Source organism: Mesocricetus auratus, unplaced genomic scaffold, assembly GCF_017639785.1.
Source record: "Mesocricetus auratus isolate SY011 unplaced genomic scaffold, BCM_Maur_2.0 Super-Scaffold_100009, whole genome shotgun sequence".
NCBI classification, from domain to species: Eukaryota; Metazoa; Chordata; class Mammalia; order Rodentia; family Cricetidae; genus Mesocricetus; species Mesocricetus auratus.
Window position 1 is genome coordinate 13,713,430 of NW_024429193.1, and position 20,900 is coordinate 13,734,329.

The 20,900-nt window shown below is 41.5% G+C and overlaps 1 long non-coding RNA gene across 3 annotated transcripts in view; it reads right to left on the reverse strand.

Annotated features, from left to right (window-relative positions):
- Positions 1 to 690: 690 nt before the first annotated feature.
- Positions 691 to 20,900, reverse strand: part of LOC110343044 — a 33,325-nt gene continuing 13,115 nt past the window's right edge. For 2 of the 3 annotated variants that reach the window (XR_005879285.1, XR_005879284.1), the window contains exon 3: positions 691 to 1,406. This is a non-coding gene — a long non-coding RNA (uncharacterized LOC110343044). Of the gene's footprint in view, positions 1,407 to 7,205; positions 7,252 to 20,900 lie in introns of those variants that run through there. The other variant, XR_002385234.2, reaches the window with a different exon arrangement.

The window sequence follows — 20,900 nt, forward strand, 5'->3', positions numbered from 1 at the left end:
TCTGTGGGACCCCAGAATTTATCCTTAGTATTTGAACTGGCTTTTTGATGCCCATTCTCTTTGGAGGGATACCTTGCTCAGCCCAGATACAGGGGGGAGGGCCTTGGTCCTACCTCAAAATAAGGTACCAGAGTTCTTTGACTCCCCATGGGAAGCCTTACCCTCTCTGGGGAGGGTGTGGTGGGGAGAGGTGGAGGGAGAAAAAGGAGGGGAGGGAGTGGGAACTGGGATTGGTATGTAAAGTAAGAAACTATTGTTTAAAAAATGATTTTTAAAAAGCCTCTTTCTAAGACAGAGGACAGAGGGTTGTTCACTAGAGGGCACTTTCTCTGAACTCAAAGTTCAGTCACTGTAGAGCAAATCCAATGGGCAGGAAACTTACAGCTGGGCAAGAAAGATGCTGTAATCCCAACAGTCGGAGGCTGAGGCAGGAGGAGCTCATATTAAAGGCCAGCCTGAACTACACTGTAAGTGTGAAGATAGGTTGAGGTACACAGCATAGGCCCTGTCTCCAAACAAAAGCTCATCTGGATAACCTCTCTAGTTAGTTTTGAAAATCAGAGTCAAAGTTTCAAAGACACATCGATTAGAAACAGCCATAACAAGTCATAAGATCCAAAACGTATACATAAGTTTTTCAACGCCGCTGCTTTCTAAAATGTGTTCAAAGGTTTGCCTTGCTCTCAAATGGCCATTTGGTAATAATTTTATTGGACTAAATAAAATCCCTATTTGCCGTGTCTTCAATAGGCTGCTTTGAATGTTTTCTTCAGTCACAGCTGGTGCCAATGTGTTGATAAAATGTCATTCAAGAAAGAAAATCCAAGAACACTGCTTTACAAGTCAGGTGTACAGGTCACATGTCAACCCACGCTTGCCAACAATACATAATCAATGGAGGCTTGGACAGTTGTACCTCATGGGATGGAGCTGATAAGTATTGAGCACAGTTTTAGACTCTTCCCCATGTGCTCTCTTCCAGTGCTTCTACTGTTGACACAATGACAATATGTCAGTGATTTCTTCTGCCTGTCACCAAAGAACATTACACAATGCCACTTTTTAAAATTACCACATACAAACTACTTTTTCTTGAATTGCTCTTTAGCCTTCATGTCCAAATAAGCAGAATTTGTGAAACTGGCAAAGAAAATTCTAGAGCTAAGATAGTTGAAGTGACTTACAGGGTAGAAGAAACAGATAAACTCATGACTTTCTTCTGAAGAGTCCCAATCACCTGGGCGTCAACACTAATAAAACCAGTGCTCTTGGCCCACCCAGTGTTTGCAGACCTTTAGTTCCCACATCAGGAGGAGAGACTTAGGTTCAGATAACAGGAAGCAGTAGGGTCCTCATGATGTCTACTGAGGACAGTGGGTCGTGGGCTGTCTCTGGAGCCTTGAGCTCTGAAAGAGGAAAGGACATCGATTCCAGGGTGTTGTGTGAAGTCTTATCATCACACAGAGTTAATAACGCTGATACTGTCAAGAGCTGAACATCTGCATTTTCTTACACATGGCTAGCTTTCAAATTTTTCCAGACCATATGTGGATTCAACATGGATTTGGCGATAGCTGCTATTTGATTTCTTGGTTTACTTTTTCTTTTAAGTTGGAAAGAGAAGAAAAAAAAAGCCAAATGAAAAGGATTACTTCCAGAAAAAAACACTTTAGTATGTCTTTCTTTTCAAATGATTCTTGAGTTTTTTGACTGTGTAATTTCCTGATGTTTTTGTTTAGTTTTTCTTAAGGCAGGTATGTAACTGAATAGCTACAAAATGATCTCATAGGGTTTTCAATAAGAGACAGTACATGATGCCAGTACAGTTTATATAAAACTAAAAGAATTTGGATATCAGAGTGACATAAAAGTATACATGATATACATACTCTTTTATGCCCTAAGAAGGTAGAGGCTCTACCACTTAAAAACTGGGAGAATAAGAAAGAAACTGGAGGGCTGGAGAGATGGCTCAGCCGTTAAAGGGTAGGCTCACAACCAAAAATATAAGAAAGAAACTGGAAGGAAAATGTATTCTATTCATTGCCATAGATCTGGAAAAAGTGATGTCATTTAAAATGACACCGTCAATTATACCATTATCCCTTTCCATATATAGGGCCCAATGTGTGTAAATATATAAGTGATCAAGAATAAGCAAGGCTATAACTGTAAAAACAGCAATGAGAGCAAAATAGAAACTCTTCCTAAGAGAAGAATCACATAGGATAAGCTAAATGAAGATGGCAGGGCCTGCCTCAACCAACACTGCATCCATTTACCTTGCCTCTGCTGCCCCACGAGAGGTTCTCAATTATTAGCTGACAGAGGAAAAGAAGATTCTATCCTCCATCACAGATGTTCTACATGATATGAGCACACCCCCAAGAGTAGACAGCTGCAGGACTAGAGTCCACCAGGGACATCCCAGGAAAACAATCCTGAAGAGAGACTCTCCTAGGAAGCTAAGTTCTTAAGCAACACATCCACTTGCTTAAGAAGAAAATGGCCAGAAGTCTGATTGTATTCTAATATATGGACTGTGGCCATAGCTTAATCAGATGATCTTGGAAGGAGTATGACAGGAATTTAGTGATGAGGAAATCTGAGAAGGAGGTAGGTAGATGGATTGATCTCTGACTGAACCAAAAAATTCCACCCCAAAACATGTTTCAGAATGAGAACATCTGTTCTCTATATGAGCACTCTCTGAAAGATGACATCATCAGAGAGGGAATATGTAGGTACCTGTCTCTTTCCTTCCACGTCCACCACTGTCTTTGACCAATGACATGAGGGACATGACAGATATGGTGGCTATGCATAGGCTTTGCAACTGACTTCCACTCATACAGGCTGCACTGAGGGTGGCTACTTTTGAGTACTCAGTCTGCTTGCATCACTGGCAAATTCTGAGTCCCCAAACAGCATCACTGGCGGGAACAGTCAGTCAGCTCTTTAGTGGCAGGTTGATTATTTCTTCCTTTGTGGATGTGAATTTGTTCCTCTGACATGCGGTATTTCTGCCAAAGAATGCCTTGTGATATTCCACAGGGCATTGCTTATAACCAAAGAGCTGACTCCATAGCCAAAGAAGTGCAGCCATGCTCCTCAACTTGTGGAATTCATTGATCTTGTCATGCTCTCTACCATCTTAAAACACTGGCTCTGTAGCATGGCTTAGTGGAGTAGCCTTTGAAAACGCAATCACTGCACGAGCTGCATGGAAATAACTTGCATGATGGGGTGATTTGATCCAAAGGGCTATGTATGCTCTAAATCAGTGTCCAATACATGGTGCTGATTCTCCTATTGCCATGATTCATGAGCCACACGCCAAGAGGAAACCGGAAAGAGGTAGCACACTTTCTTGCCTCCAGGATCCATGAGCAAAATATTTAGTTCCTATTTCCATAACCTTATATTCTGGAGGACTTATGGCGATGGTTTTGGAAGAAAACTTCTGCCTGGGGAAAAGCAATGAGTAAAATGAACTGAAAGTTAAGGCAGTCTCTGAACCAACAGGCAAAGAAGGGAGACACTATCTTTGTCCACAGAGTTTACTGACCTTGACCACTAAGGACAGTCTTAACTGCTGCTTCATAGTAAAGGTAAAGATGAGAGGCTGGATACAGGAGCTCTTGGGACATCCTTCAGCACGCTATGACTAAGATAAAACCACTCCAGTCCAATCTAGGATTAGTAACATGCCATTCTCTTTAGAAGATTTGGTTCAATTCTGGTAAAGAACTGTTAACAGCAGAGGAACTTGGCCAAAACAAGGGAGATACAGAACAGGAAGTGAAAATCCCAAATGCCTGCAGCAGTCACAGTCCCACAACACAGAAGTGAGTATTTCCTGATTTTCTGTGGGTGGAATGTAAACCATTCCAACGTGGATTTTTGTGTTAAATATAAGCACATTCATAACAAAGTAAAGAGACACAAACATTAAGCACTTTTGTCTTATTCTCTTAATGTTTGATTTTATGCCACATTATTGAGATATTAGTCTCATAGCACATTATTTGAGTTAGGAGCTATCAAGGAGAAATGTAAACACCATTGAAGGACTTAACCTCCTAATCAACTCTGAAGTTTGAATGGAGCAAATAAGGTAAGAATAAAGATTTCTCTCTCTCCCTCCCTCCCTCTCCTGTTATCCCTGTCTTTCCCCTTCCTTGCTTCCCCTTCCCCTTGATCTTGCCTCCGCCTTCCCCCTCGCTCTCTCCCCTTTCTTCTGCCTCCCTGACTAATCTGGAGCTAGGACACTGGTCTTCTGCCTTTAGACTGGATCTGGTCACAACGGGACTGTATACCATCATCTCTCCTGGTTCTGAGCCTTTATTCTCAAGACGGAGCCCATACCTACAAGTCTCCTGGATCTGCGGTTTCAGACATAGATTAGAACTGTGTGATTGAATCTCTTCTGAGTTTCTGAGTCTCTAACTTGCCCACCAAAGTCCTTGGAACTTTGTAAAATCCATAATATTGTGAGCCATTCCCTAATGATCTATCCTTATGTCTACCTCTGTTAATCTCCCACCTATCGTATTAATTTTATTCAGCTAGAGAATCTGTACTAATGTAGATTTATGAGGAACTGAGGAGGTTAAAGCTATCATTTTAAAAAGTGAGATTAAATACAGTAATCTTTCTAACTATCTGCAGAATCATACACCAAAAGGAATAGGAAAAATAGGTAGCAGGGTTTATATATAAGTCAGGCTTAAAAAATAGCCCACACATTCAGAAAATATAGCATTAGATAATGAAATAAAAACCAAACACAATCATCAGCCAAAATGATATGTGTACATAAGCTTAAGTAAAATACAGACAGGTTTCATACCACATTATTAAATCTACTATACACTGTCTTCAACATATATACCCTAAAGGTATGCTGAGTAGTCAAATGGATATGGCATATTCTGAGAATAAGAGACAGACACAAAGATGGTGATAGATAGATAGATACATAGATAGATATAGATAGATAGATAAAGGAGGATGGAAGAGAGAGAAAGGGAGTGACAGAAAGAGGATATACAGCAAATATTACAATCTACTAAACAAGAAGGTATACCTGAAATTAAGGAAAGAAAGGAACTTGATAATGCCAAGAACAATGCACAATAAACATACAACAATTAGAATTATCTAAAATCCAACTTAGCAAAAGGAACACAAAAAGGAATTGATACTTACTAATAGAAGAAAACTTTGTCCACTTTTCTAGGGACATGGCCTCAAGGGGAAAATAACATTCTATTTAAATGTTTGTGAAATATTCACAGAAATATTTGACACTTCTTTAATATGTTGCAAAAGCAGAAGTTTGGATAACATTCTTTACTCATTAAAAAACTACAAGAAACTAGAATAAAAACAGGAAACAAAAGCCAATATCATTTGATAAAGTCTCACTTAAATGCCCTTTACATCTAAGAGGAAAATACAAAACTAGAATTACTAACATCTAAAAATCAATGTTCATAAAACTACTGATGACTAAAGAAATACCAAGAGCAAACTATAGCTTTCAATATTTGATTTTAAACATCGAATAACAAGAATAAATGAATTCAATGTTCTACTTAAGAAGTTAAGAACTAAGGATAGGAAACAATAAAGCTAAAATAACTCAGTAAGTGGAAGTATAAACTAAAAGATGATACTCTGAAAAGTGTCAATGACATAGATAAAATGCTAGCCAACTTCATCAAGAAATGAAGAGTGTGCTGATAAAGACTAGAAAGAACCATTGGTGAGGGAAAGAGTCTTACAAAAGTGGGCTATTTTCTTTCTAGCGACTACTAAAACTGAACGCAGCATGCTCAAAACCCCTAGGTTCATCTTTCAGTACTAACAAAATATAGTACATGTTGTATCTATGCAACATACTTTTTTGTTTTTTTGGTTTTTGGAGACAGGGTTTCTCTATATTGTTTTGGAGACTGTCCTGGAACTCGCTCTTGTAGACCAGGCAGGCCACGAACTCACAGAGATCCGCCTGCCTCTGCCTCCCAAGTGTTGGGATTAAAGGCGTGTGCCACCAGTGCCCAGTTAACATACTTATACATATATAATTTACATAGACAAAAGAGAAATTAATCAAAGAGCTACCGTCACCTCTTGCCCATCTTAGTTCAAACAAGGAAAAGCATTAGCAAAGGGATCCTACAAGACCTTTGAAAACTAATTCTTTCTAATGCTACTTACACTGTTATAAAATACAAATTCCAAAGGAAGCAGGACAATGATGCAAAATCTAACAAAGTACATAAAAAAGAAAACTGTCTGTGGCCTTATTGAGGAAGTGTGTCACTGTGGAGGCAGGCTTTGAGGCCTCTTTTCCTCATGCTTCCCTGCATGTGACACACAGGTGACTTCCTGTTGCCTGCAAGATGGAGCACTCTCAGCTCCAGCACACATCTGCCTGCACGCCACCATGCTCCCCATCATGGTGATAACGGACTGAACCTCTGAAAACTGCAAGCTGCCACCCCAACTAAATGTTGCCTTTATAAGAGTTGCTGTAGTTCTGGTGTCTCTCACAGCAATAAAAACTCTAACAGAGACAACAATGTACCAAAAAGTACTAGACAGTGGGATTTTCAATTTCATTTGGAATGGAAACAAAAAGAATTCAAGAAATCTCAGTAAAAGGAGAGCACTGAAGAGAATTTTTCTGTCAGGTAAATTCCACAATCAATAAAGCACTGACTTTGAGACAGCTGAAAAGAAAGCACAGCAAAGCATAGAGTCAGGCATAGAAAGAGATCAGCAGAGCATAGAGTCAGGCATAGAAAGAGATCACCAGAGCACAGAGTCAGGCATAGAAAGAGATCACCAGAGCACAGAGTCAGGCATAGAAAAAGATCAGCAGAGCACAGAGTCAGTCATAGGCTGAGATCAACAGAACTTTATGTATAGTGAGTGTAATGTCTCAAATCGGTGAGAGTATGAGATGTTACAATGAATCACTGGGGGAGAACCAGTAGGCCATTTAAATAAAAAATACACCTTGATCTATGTCGGTCACTACAATTCAAAATAAAATTCCAAATGGGTTAAGAACGCACTCCACAGATAACAACACTAAGAGTACTACCAATTGTAGGCTAAACGGACGCTGTAACGATACACGACACACAATTACTGACAGTAAAGCTAAGTATTTAATGTAGAAAATTACTCACAAGATACCAAACCCAGAGGAGCCAAACAGTTCTCAGCTAGTGACCGGACCGGAAGCCGAACTCCAGGAAAAGAGAGCGAGACTTCCTGTGTGCTGTCTTTTATGCCTTCCCCCCGTAACGCCCCTAGCCATGCCCAAAAGTGGGCCTGGCTAGTGACGTAGTTCCGCCTACGTACGTATACGTCTTTACGTCCAGCCGTATAGGTCTTTAGTCCTGCCTAAAGTGGGTGTGGTTAGCGGTATGGTAAACCGCCCTTTTATTACCTCATCTGTATGCGCCTCTAGTAAGTCACATGTTTAATGGCGGCATCAGACTTCCTCCTACAACCAATGAAATAAATTTGCATGTTATTTGTTAAAGCACTGTCTGTGGATAGCAGGAGCATATTGGAAGTGTCCTAAATGCTGGGCAAGGGCACAAACTGTGTGTCTAGAAAATGGAATGTTAGAGGTGGGAAAACACAAAAGAACATATTTATCAGTACAACATACCACAATTTCCAGATGCTACACTGAATGAAGGAAGGGAAGGGCATTAATGCATACAGTTTGCTATTATCTGTGATCTTAAGCCGCAGGAAAGAAAACCACTACACTTTGTTAATTTTTATATAAACACTAGTTTTTTATATCGATTATTTTTGTTTTGTTTTGTTTTGAACATATTCTGTAGTCCTGGCTAGCCTTGAACTTGCAGCAATGCTCCTGTCTGAGCTTTCTAAGTACTGGGATTACAAGCATGTGCCATGACACCTTGATTAAATACAAATTCTTATCAAGGATAAATGTAAAATAAACATCAACTGTCCCTCATTGGAGAGATGCAGATGTTAGAAATGCAAGAGAGAATCGGGGTCTATATATTTTTGTACCTTTTAATATTTAAGACAAGTAAACAAATGCCTGTTCCAAAAGCGAATAATATTTTAAGTGACAAAAATCCTAATGTAGCCAAACAAAACTAAAACTAGCATAACACAAAAAGATGAGAAAAAATAACATCCATAATAAACATCTGCCAATGAGCAGATATAAATTCACTTGTTAACACATGTCCATCATTCTTTTGATACTTAAATGTTGCTTTAAGAAGAAAAGGCATTCAGCCTTGGTCAAAGTCCTTGTACACATAATTACATATCCGCCCTGTACTTCCTTGGAGCACTTATCAATTATACGGTCCTCTCCTAATGATGCATCCCAGGTCCTTCCGCCCAGGAAGAGCAGGAGACGCGCTGGCTGTCTCTACTTCTGTAAGTACAGTGCCGTCTGTTCACAAAGCAGCACTCACCACAGTGGACGGAAGAGTCGGTATAGTTTAGCATCTAGGCATGTCTTTTTCTTTTTTTTTTTTAATTTTATTTTCCAGTTTAAATTTAGATAAGAATCAAGGTTGCTTCACAAGTCAGTTCCAGGTCCCTCTCCCATTCCCTCCCTTCCTCCCGTGCCCTCCCCTCCCCCCCCGTTATCCTCTCATTTCTCCAGGGAGGGTGAGGCCCTCCATGGGGGTGTCCATAGTGTGTCATTTCATATAGGGCAGGGCCTAGACCCTTTCCCAAGAGTTCTGGGTGAGAGTGCACCTCACATTGTTCTATTGGAGTCCAAAGTCCGTGTGTATACTTGGGATGGGTACTGATCTGCTGCCCAAGGCTCAATAGATTCCCTAGGCATGTCTTTCCTACCAAGAGGGTCAAAACAGCTCGGGCCTCTCCCTGCCACGTCGCTGCTTAGGAGGAGAGGCTGCAAACCACACGCTCTCATCTCCACGCAGGGGCCCCACACCCCTCACAGATACTTGTTTTGGCAAACTGGCTGTCAGGGAACAAGTGACAGGCTACCAGCTAGAGAGTCTGGTGAGAAATGGGTGCCATCTATTTTCTCCTGTCACTGAGAAAGCACCCTGTGTGGATGATGTTTCAGCTAGATCAATGACCATCGCACGTTGTCTTCCGGTAGAGGAGTAGTGACCATTACACTTTGTTTTACATTTTCTTCTCCTGGCTCTTACTGAGGCTTCAAGTCATGGTTTACTTTCTAGGCTTTAGCTAAAACCTCTACTTCACGTCCTTCATAAAGAAACTGTTTGCATGCCACAAGGTTTTCCTTTCTGTAGCCTGGAATGTGGATACAGTGAAGTTTAAGACTACTGTAGCAACTCCATAGACCCAGAAAGAAAAGCCATGTGTAGAAGATGCCAAATTTGCTCCACCAGCCTGGGTATTTGGATGACTTTGTGAAGTATGACCCAAATGCTTACCTTTGAACTATTATATGAGGTATAAAAAGCCTCTAAAACTTGTAAGCTCTTACACTTGGAGTTGCCTTTTTAAAATTATTTTACATACCAATCCCAGTATCCTGTTTTAAAACAACAAAGAAACAAGCAAACACAACAATATAATGGCTTGACTTAATCCTCAATGATAGAAACACATTTTAGTGGGGCTCTTAATTTAAGAAATCAGTTTATTGCAACCCACTACAGGAGGAAGATTTTTGGAAGGAGGAGAGAATGCTGTTGGATTCTGAATTGTCAGGAGCAGCACAGACAGAAGTGCACCCAGCTTGCTACAGATTTCTTCAAGTGGAAATTTCACCATTGGCAGGATCCCACAGGGATCTCTCCCTCAGAATCACTCAGCACCCAGGGTTAGATGCTGTTTGATGGCCTGTAAGAAGGCATAGAGCTGTCCATAAAGCTCTTCTCCCTGGGAAAGCCAGGATGGACTCCAGCTGTACAAGGTCAGGCCTGGATAACACCAGATGGCTCTGATTTTGATGCACTGACATTAGTTCTTTTCCTTCCTGGTATTGGTGTCTGTTGTCAGGACCCTTTTGTTTAAGATTTCAGAGGTTTCATTGATTTCAGTTACTCTTGGTAACTGTTGTGCCCAGGTTTCTAAGTCCCCAGAGACCACCAGGAAGACAGACCCACTAAACTGTACAAGCAAGGTTTTAATTGTATTGATTATTCATCCAACCATGACGGGGACCCCGTCTAGCAAGCTGACACAGCAGCCTCTAGAGGGTTCCCTGCCTACTGCTAGGTTTTAAAGACAAAAGTTATAGGATTACATCAGTAGGTACAGGTTAGTTTCTGATCGGTTAACATTTGGAACAATTAGGAGAATTTCTCAAAGCCATATTTTAGCATGAAACACCTGTGTACCAATTATTTTCATTGGTCAGTGCTGAGAGGGAACATTCCATGGTTTCTATGGCATTGTCTTGTTACTTGCAGGTCACTTGTTGTACATATATACCAATACACTTCAAAACTGTATCCTGGAGACTACAGGAAAGGTTTTGTTCTCTCCTTGAGTTTCTTTTGTGGCCAAACAGTTCCCAGGAACCAAGTATGTAGCAGGCTGGGTGTGTGTGTGTGTGTGTGTGTGTGTGTGTGTGTGTGTGTGTGTGTGTGTAGTCTGGAGTTTCTTTGTGTTCAGTTTTGGCCCTAGACTCTGAAAGGCCAGAGGATCTGGAGTTTCCTTGTGTCAGAGGCCTATATGTCTTTTCTGTAGCCTGTCATGACTGCTAAAGCAGGGGCTGAGTCTGGTCCCTTTATTTCTAAGTTAAGCCTTTGAGTTTAGTTTATCCCTTTCAGTAACATCATTGAACTCATTTCTTCTTAATGAACTCTTAGAAATGTGATCTTTCAAATAGTTTCATTACAGATTTAGCAGAATAAAATAAATATAATAAAAGTTAAATGAAATAAAACAGTGTCATTTCCAGCAACAGAAGGGTCATGCCTAATTCCAGAAGTGTCTCAAACGAAAAGTGACATGAAACATGAATTTAAGTAATAGTTTGGCAAGCAGTCAAAATGGACCAGTTTCCCATTATGAAGGTTCACAGCTATGTGGAAATTAAATGTTAAAGCCATAAGACATTAAGATTTTCTATTTCCTGCTTAAACTCACAAAAAGCACTTCAGAAGTACATACCTTCAAAAAGAAGAAAGGCTGGGCTGAACCTGTCTACCTGTTTATAATGCTGGGATATTATTTCACCTTCTTTCCAAAATTTTACTTAGTTTGAATCCAATTCTCCCAGTGCTTTTCAAAACTCCCCTCAGGGATGCTTAATGATAGGTCAAGTTCACGACATTCACAGATTTTTCACACAACCAAGTTTTCTCTTTGGTTTTGAAAATGATTCTCATGTGTTGTGAGAAATCTTCCCTTAATCTGGTACATTCTTACCTAACATAGTATGCTGCCTTTGACTTTCACAGTGGCTACTTAGCACCAAGTAACCCTTTACAGGATGAAATACGAACAGTGTTTTTAACATTTGTTAATTATATGAGCTACTTGGAGATCTTTTTCTTTATATAGCCTTGATAATCACGCGACATTACACCATTTCTGATATGTCTACAAAAAAAAGAGACTTGTAAGAAAAAGATACTTTTTTGTATTTTATTTGGAATTACAGTAAATTTATAAGTCAAGTCACCTGGCCCATGATCAAAGTGTATTTGTGCTTTTAGCTGTTCCTTAATTTTTCAGGGTGGCACACCTTTCAGTGAGCAGAACTTCCATAGCTTTTTCTAGGCGTATCCAGGGAAAGCTCACATTGTTGTTGTAAATGATAATTTAAAATACGTTCCTATCCAAATACAGCCTAAGAATGGAGTTATGTAAGGAGACCTGAGTGTTTGTGAGAAAACCAAGACTTGATACCTCTGTTTCTTCGTAAAAACGGAACTGCTCTTGGACTATGCTTTCGTTTCTCCCACCCCAAGTGTAGTGGATAGGAATTTACTTCTGGTTAGTCACAGCAACTGGCTATTGTTTGCTTATGGAAAAACATGGGATTTTTTAGCGGGCGGTAGTGTCGCACGCCTTTAATCCGAGCATTCGGGAGGCAAAGGCAGACGGATCTCTGTGAGTTCGAGGCCAGCCTCGTCTACAGAGTCAGTGCCAGGATAGGCTCCAAAAAGTTACAGAGAAACCCTGTCTTGATAAACAAGAAACAAAACATGGTCTTGCTGCATGTGGCTTACCCACCACATGCAACTTGTCCTTGTGATTGGGCACTTTATTTGTGTGACTCTTCTTAACCCCCAGAGTATAAACTGTCTGATGCTCTGAATAAAGGTGGCTGTCACAGGAGACTTGAGTCCACCTGTTTTCTAGGCTTCACTCTCTGAGGTCCTGCTGTCATTACAGAGCAGTAAACACAGTCTAGCTATTATTTCTATTGTATCAAAAAATTAACTTTGTACATGGACCTTGTGCTCTGTGGCCCTGCTGAACTTACTAGTTCTACCAAGCATTTCAAAGATTTCAGTGATAAAGATTTTGGAGAAATTACTAGGTAGGTGATCGTGCCATCTGAGAAGGTGGCTTTGGTCTGTATGCCCTTTATTTTTTGTGTGTTATTTGGAGGCTAAAATATCCAACATGGTGTTTTGAAGAAGTAGTAAAAGTCTATGCCTACATTTTTCTGATACTAAAGGGAAACCCATTTCTGTATATAGAGGCAGTTTACCTCAGTCCATCGTTATCTCCTTGGACTCTGGCCTGGCTCATCTGTCTACCACACTCACCTGAATTTCCCCTCCCAGCTCTGCCTGCTGGAAGCTCAGTAGCAAGCTGGGACAGTGGCATGCTCCTCTTGTTTATTTCTCCTCTCAGTGATCATTGTCCCTTGTTGCCTAAAGTTCGGTGTCTTCAAATATTTTCCATATTCTATTGATACACGTTTGTACACACGTGCACATTTTTATGTATTTTTAAAAATATATTACAAATGTTTTGTATTACAAATATATTACAAACACATACACACACACACACACACACACACACACACAACCCACACACACACACACCACACATACCCCATTCGATTTACCACAGGAAGAAGGAACGTAAAAAGGGCAACCATGTCCTTTCATGCCCTTTATAGGCTCTGTAGGCATTCAGTCATCCAAACAATGATTTTGTTTGTTTTGACAGTCTAACCTGTCTTTCTAGAGCATACTTTATTGCTACTTTGCTGTAGCATTGCAGTTAAATAGTTACGTCTTTTAGAATGCCCCCTACTTTATACCATTCCTTTACTACTTACTTTCCATATTTAGCACAAACTAGCTCCTGTCTGCCCTATAGTTGCAGGATTCCACTGTGTGGTACTGAATAATCTAAGGGACCATTATTACCTTCAGGCTGTATCTAGAAACTTGACACATGCTTCCATTTATTTTGCCCCTAAGCAAGGTTTTGATATTACTTTCCTTCTCTATTTTTATCCTTCCTTCCTTCCTTCCTTCCTTCCTTTCTTCCTTCCTTCCTTTTTCTTTTTCTTTTTAGACACAGTCTCACTATGCAACTTTGGCCAACCTAGGACTTCCTATGTAGCCCTGAGTAGCCTCAAACTCAAAGAGCTCTGACTACCTCTACCTCCTGAGTAGCTACAGCCAACAGCTAGGCAGGAGGTATAGGCAGGATTTCCAGGGAGAGAGAGGAGGAATCTAGGACAGGAGAAGCCAGCCAGATGGAGAGGAAACAGGAGGTTCAAGAGGAAAGAGAGGTAATGCCACATAACAAAATGTAGATTAGTACAAATGTGTTCATCTAAGTTACAAGATCTTGTTGAGAGAAGCCCAGGCTAAAGACGGAGCTTTCATAATTAATAAGAAGTCTCTGTGACATCACTTGGGAGCTGGCAGGACAGAGAAAGACTCACTACACAAGACAGAGACTTCATGAATGACATCAGTGTCCTAGGAATCACAGAATCTCTTGCTGTCACTCCCCTCTGCTGGGTGCCACGTGAAGAGAGTGACAAGTCAGCCATCTGTAACTCAGCAGGGGACCCTCCATATCACCTCACCATGTTGACACCCAGATCTTAAACCTCAAGTTTGAGAAGGCAGAACAATCCATTTCTGCTCTTTACAAGCCAACTAGTCTATGACATCTCTGCTATTAGCCTGACCTAAGAGATTATCTTGATGCAGCTAATTGATCGATGGTGTTATATATTTTTATGATGCTGGGCACCAGACCTGAAACTTGCTTGTCTACCCTGCTGCACCTTAGCCTTTTTACACTGTTTCCATTGTCATAGCTGAGATTGGACTCCATAGTTTGATGCTTTTGTCGATAATCTAGAAAACTGCTGAATTTCTCATCTCTAAGACACCTTTTTATGGATGTTGACCTATTTAGGCTTCTGTATTTTTATTAAGGTGATTTGAGTTAACGTAAACCAGTGTTTCTCAACCTATGGATCATGACCCCTTTGGGGTGGTATAGCAGATATTTACATTATTATTCATAACACTAACAAAATTACATTATAAATGAAAAACAAAATCATTTTATGGTTGGAGGTCACCACAACATGAGGAACTGTAGAACAGGGTTGCAGCATTAGGAAGATTGAGAATCTCTAACTTATTTAATCTAGATATGTTTTTCCTGATAGTTATACATTATCATTATGCTTTTATTTTTAACCTCTATGAAAATACATCTTTATAACGTCTATTATTTGTAATTATGTTCTTTATTTTTCATCTTGTCTGATTTATTAAAGATTTATCTTTATAATTGGAGTATTAGACAAAAGCTCTGCTCTTGATGTCATTTATTAATTTTTGTTTATTGCATATGTATTCTTTAATTTCTGCTTTCTATGCCCTTATTGAAATTTTCAAATTCATAAAATTTTTATTAGATTCTTAATTTATGCCTAATTTCTGGAATGTCTCTCTCCATGTGTTTTAAAACCCACATTTTAGAAGATATTTATACAAAGAACAACAACATAAGCTTCATGTGGCCTAAATTGCTGTTTATATTGGTAGGTTTTGTGCTCTGATACTTTTGATGAAGAAATAAAAATGTTTATTTCTTGCTTACATCTCCAACTTGACTCTCAAATACCCAGAATGCACCCTTCCTATCTCTGCTAAGCAAATGTGTATTAATCCTTCAACGAGTTCAAGGTCAATTTGCCAAAAATCAACTAAAGAAAGCCAGTTTTCCACAAGCCCAAACTATCAATTTTTCTTGTCCCTTTGAACTTTTTATAAAGTTTATAACAATTCACATTGGATAGGATAGTTTGGTAGCTTTTAAAAGTTTACGTAAATGTTTGGTTGACCAGTTTTCATAACAGCATTTTAAGCAATGTTTATCCTGTCTCCATCCAGCCTCATGCAGGTATAGCTGAAAGGGCAGAGATGACAGAGAGGAGCTTTCATAGGGACAGGTTGGAGAGAAGGACCAGCATGTGTTGCTGATTCCAGAGAGAAAAAGCCATTGCTGGTGAAAAGGATACATTCACAGGGCAGATAGAGCACCCTCAAATCTACTGATGTCTTCTTACAAACAGATTCTTCCCCGAAGCAAAAGGCCTCCCCCAGTTTCTTCCTCCCGTTGTTCCCCAGATCCCCTGCCCATGTATTCTCCTCTCCCCAGTCTCTCTGCTACTGTAAGAGCCCTGCTGGGTGCCGACTGCTGTCTTTCTCCTGTACCATGACTAATAAAAACACAGAGACAGATATTGGGGTTCAAGCTGAAGATCAGGAAAGCAAAGCAGCCAGCTCTTACCTCTACCTCAGACGGAATGGGTGATCCTGTCTCCATGAATCCACAGAGCACAAGGCTCTTCAGGAAACCTGACTGAAATACCTGGAGTTCCTGTCTCCTCCCACCTTATATTCCTCTCTTTGCCCAGCCATATCATTCTTGTCTCTACCTCCCTAGCGCTGGGATTAAAGGCATGGGATTCCAAGTGCTGGGATCATCTTTGTGTGAGATGTTTCTCTTTTAGACTTAATCAATTTCATGTAGCTCAGTGCAGCCTTGAACTAACAGAGATCTGTCTGCTTCTGTCTCCTGAGTCCTGGGATTAAAGGCATGTACCGCCACTGCCTGTCTCTGTAGCTATGACTAGCTTTGTATTTTGATATCCAGTTGCTTCATTAGATCATAAACAATATATCACCACACACTCCATCTCTGCTCCATCCAGAACACGGAGCAAGAGCGGGAGCAGAGACAAACCCACCGATCCACCAAGAACTATTATGACAGAGTCCACATGAAAACCAGTGCACAGAAACTAAGCAGTGATGGGGTTCTTCAATGAATGGATTCTTACTTCACACATGTGATTACTTTTCTGCAAAACCTTTTCCAAGTCACAACGGAGTTTCCAGCTTTTTCCTCTGGAATCACAGATGAGACTTTTCACCCCGCCCCTGCAAGGCTGAGTAGGGAGTGGGTGGCAGCACTCTGCATTTCAAAGGAACCTTCATTTTCACACATCTCATTCAATGACTGCCTAAATGAAATTTTCTTCATTATATAAACATACATTTAACAAAGAAATGTGATCTCATTCTGGGTTGGCACTGTGTGCTGACCAGGCTGCTGGTAATAGGGGTTAAATAAAACCCACCCCCCGATCAGAGTGTATGGTCCAGAACCAATGAGGCCAGGGCTTAGATATCTTTAGATGTCATAGACATCCACCCTGCCCCCTCACTTTGTAGTTGCCATAGAATCAATCGTGTGGGGTGCCTTACAGTCACAATGTCACCAGAAGAACCAGAATGAGAAGTCCTAAGCATAGTCTACAATTGATATTAAAAATGGCAGCAAAATGTGTGTAAGTGGAATTAGCAACATAAGCTGTCCCCCATCCTGTCCCCGTGTCTGCGCCTCTTGGTCCTCACTCTACCAACTAACGTAGCCTCCCGGCTCAGCCTCTTTGTACTTCTACAGACCAAGCATGTCTTATACAGCACTGGGATATTTTTGAACAAAGTGTTTTGGGGTTCCTTCTTCTCTCCTACCTCCACTACTCCTCTTCTCCCCTTTATGCACCCCATCTCTTCCTCTTTCAAGCACCATGTGTCCTGTGGTCCACTCCCCATCCTTCCTCATTACCTAATACGACCCTCTATCGGTCCCCTTGCTAGGATTTTAGATTTTACCCAAGCTCTTTTATCCTATCCAACTAAAAGAAGTTTCAGAGTGAGCACCACACCAAAGATAGGAAGACCTGAGAGGTATGGCTTTTCTTTCTGAATCACTTTAGATCAGAACCCCCAACAAATTTCCAACCATGTGTTCCACCATTCAAACCATAGCTACACAATTCCCAATAGTAATAAAATCTCAGGTCAGAGCTTTAACCTCTATCTCCACAGTTAAGGGGAAACGTTTTATATACACACATATGCCAGGAACTTTTCAAATTGAAATATTTTAGAGGAAATATTTTCCATTTGAGAGATGGTGAAAAGTCCAACTTGATTCTGCTTGGGGGCATTGGTTTGATATAAAACTGATCCTTCCATATAATATTCTGTAATTTCCCCAATGTTAAAATACCTTGGCCAGACATGTGGCTCTTTGAAATTAATTCCAATTTCTTAAAATTAAAAGGTGATGACTAGAAGGAACTTAATTTCATGCTGGTGTTTCCGTGGCTTGGAATGGCATTTTAATGGTTTTATACTGGCTGAATATGTGAGTTAAGTCACTAGGCATGGTAGACATATGGTACCATGTTTATCTTAGCTATGACCAGTGTAAGAAAAAGAATCAAGTAGAATTCCCATATTTTTGTTCCTCTATCCACTTTATTTTTACATGTGAATTTTCTACTAGTAATGATCACCAGCTAATGTGAACTATGGAAATACACCACATACTATTAAATATATGTGAGGAGCTAGACTATATTAAAAATAGGTGACAGATTATACTCAGTGACAGGCCTTGCATCCTGAGCTTTGGGGCAGAGGAGTGAGCAAGCCCAGCCCAACCTTAATAAGGTCAACTTGGGACACCAGACTTCTTCCAGAGTCATAACGGGAGTTATTATGGACATGAAGTTAGCTACCTTCTTCAGTGTTGTAGCTTGAATGTGGAATACCACCACCCCCATAGACTCGGGGGCTTAACGCTTGTTCCCAGCTAGCGGTGCTGCTTGGGAAGAGTGTGGACCCTCTGGGAGGTGCGGCCTTCCTGTAAGAAGTGGTCCACTGCAGGTAGACCTTAGGACTTGGTCCTCTCTCCTTCTCGAGAGTGGATGCAGTGTTACCAGCCAGCTACCCTCCTTGCTTCTGCCGCTGTGGCTTCCCTGCCTGCTACCTTGTCTGCCTCTGTGTGATGTACTGGATTCCCCTGGAACTGTAAGATAAGCAAACCAACCCTCTGCCCCCTTAAGTGGCTTTCGTTGGGTTACTTCATCCCAACAAGAAGAAAAGAAACGCAGTGCCCATCCAACTCGAATCCTGTACTGTGGAGCTGGAGAGCCAGCTGACTGCGTGGAACCATGGCGTGGAGAGGGGCGGGCTTTGCTGAAAACACCGGGAAACCTAGCATTTCATTGGCCTCCTATACCCACTTCCTCCTTCCTGGACTTTCCTCACCAGTAGGGGTGAGGGTGGGGTGGGGCGGGGGATTGTCATATTCTTGTCATGTCCACACACCCTTCTCAGCTGTTTCCCAGAGACAACCTGCTGGTAGGAAGCTGTCCGAGACCAGAGTGGAGGAGGATTTATTTCCCTTTTGGAAGTGGCTCATCACACGTGGTACAGCAAGGGAGTGTGAACTGTTCTGTGGACAGACAACAATGGTGCCAGTAGCCAGTGAGCTGGACTTAGAACCCCGTGAGACCTGCGAGAGCATTTACTCCCCACTTCAATGGTCACATAACCATGTGCTGGATGCTATTGTTATAGATGAACACACCCGACGTGGGTTTTTGTTATTGTTTTCTTTTCTCCTCTATCCCTCTCTCTCTACAGCTTGGAGCCAGTTTTCAGCTGGGCACGCCCTCTCTTGGTTCTGATTGGCCCAAAGCTAACAGGCTAACATGTAAATCACAAAGAAAGTTGTATGTCCATGGGGCAGCTGGGGAAGGCTGTTCCAGGGTAGCTTCCTACAAAGGTAGCTTCCCAGAGCCTTACCTCAACTCCTTTAATTCTTGCAACAAACACCACCGGACCCTCTCCTCCCTTTCTTCTTCACTGTGTCTCACCCACAATTCCCTGCCTCCCATTGTGGACCTGGTGCTCCCTCCTCCTCTGGCTGGAGTAACTATCACATGTCTGTTTTCTGCCCACCCAGGTGTAAATGAAATTGTTCCCTCTTTAAATAAGTAACCCACACCCGCGGCGTGTCAGTTCTTTGTCTTGTTCTGTCACAATGACTAACCCCAGGAGAAACTGACTTGCTTGTTAATGTGTTCACTGACTTGCAGAAGCAGCAGTTTGGGGAAGTGTGGAACTTCTTCTAACCTGAACAATGAACACAGGTACTGGCAGCAGCATGTCAAGCTATGTATCTTAATATGAACAAAAGCATCTACAGTGTACACAGGATACAGCCATTTCCTGAACCCTCTCCATGTTGTCCTGTGGAAGAGCTTTAACCCAAATATTGATGAATGGAATACCTTAAAAGTACACTATTTACAGCACAGTAATGAATCCATTGGTTTATTAGTTCCCTATTGGTAAGTAATAAATTGTTCCTACATCCTGAAGCTTATGACACAAACGTATTTATTATGTCACAGGGAGAGGTCAGCGTGGTGGTTCTGGTTCACAGTCTCCAGGTCTCTCCCAAGACGGAGGCATCTGAAAGGACCACAAAATCACAGAATCCATTCTTTCAGCCAGCTTTGGCAAGAGGCTCCAGTGTCTCATTGTGGGATCTCCTCATGGAGGAGGGCTTTAGGGTGTGCTCACAAAACAAGGGCAGCTGGCTTCCCCAGAGTGAATAAGGAAGAGGGAGAGAGGGGAGTCCAGGAGAGAGGGAACTGTAGGGTTTCATAACCAGATTATTTAGAAGTCACACACCCTCGATGCTGCTGCATCCTATTGGTCTACAGGCTGGCCCTATAGAGAGTGGAAGAGGGATCACACTGGTATAAAGGAGACAGGGGTCATTATGCACCATCTTGGAGACTTGTCACCACAATTTGAACTAGGACCTTGAAAGTCGCCTACTACCGTTTGATTATATTTTCCTCACTAGCACATGCAGCTACAAGCGGTTGCTTATGTTTTTGCTACACGAAATCCCAGAGTAGGCAATGCGCAGATGCTATGGTGGGGTCATGGACGCCTCTGAGGCTCCTTGCCCTAGACAGCCTCAGCACTTCCAGACACACTGGAAAGAGGTGATGGGACATCAGTGGCCTTCTTTCTATCTATTTATTCATGCAGTGTTTATTTGTAAGAAACTCTGGGGAAACTGCATATTCAACTAATCCAGCACCTGTAATAGATGAAGACAAGGAGAAACAGTCCAGCTGTATAATAGACAAAGCTAGGAAAAACAGATGTTGATAGCGCTAACTGTTGTTAAGTTTTAAAAAGCAGCACAAGAGGGACACCATGCAACAGAGCTCAAGTGGGGGGGGGTTATTAGGGAAATGGATTGTAAAAAGGAGAAAGGGGAGGGGAAGACCAGCCTCCAGGAATAGGAGCAGCAGGAGCAGCAGGAGCAGCAGGGGAGAGGGGAGAGGGAGGAGGGGAGAGGGGGATTGGGCAGGGCCCTTTTAAAAGGGAACATCGTGAGTGGGCATGGGTGGTGCTCTTAGTGACTGCAGCTGAGGATGTATCCTCTCAGAACTCCAAGGGCAGGCCAGTACAAATGCCTACATACTAACATTCCTCCATTATAATAAGACAAAGCTTTAGAAAGGG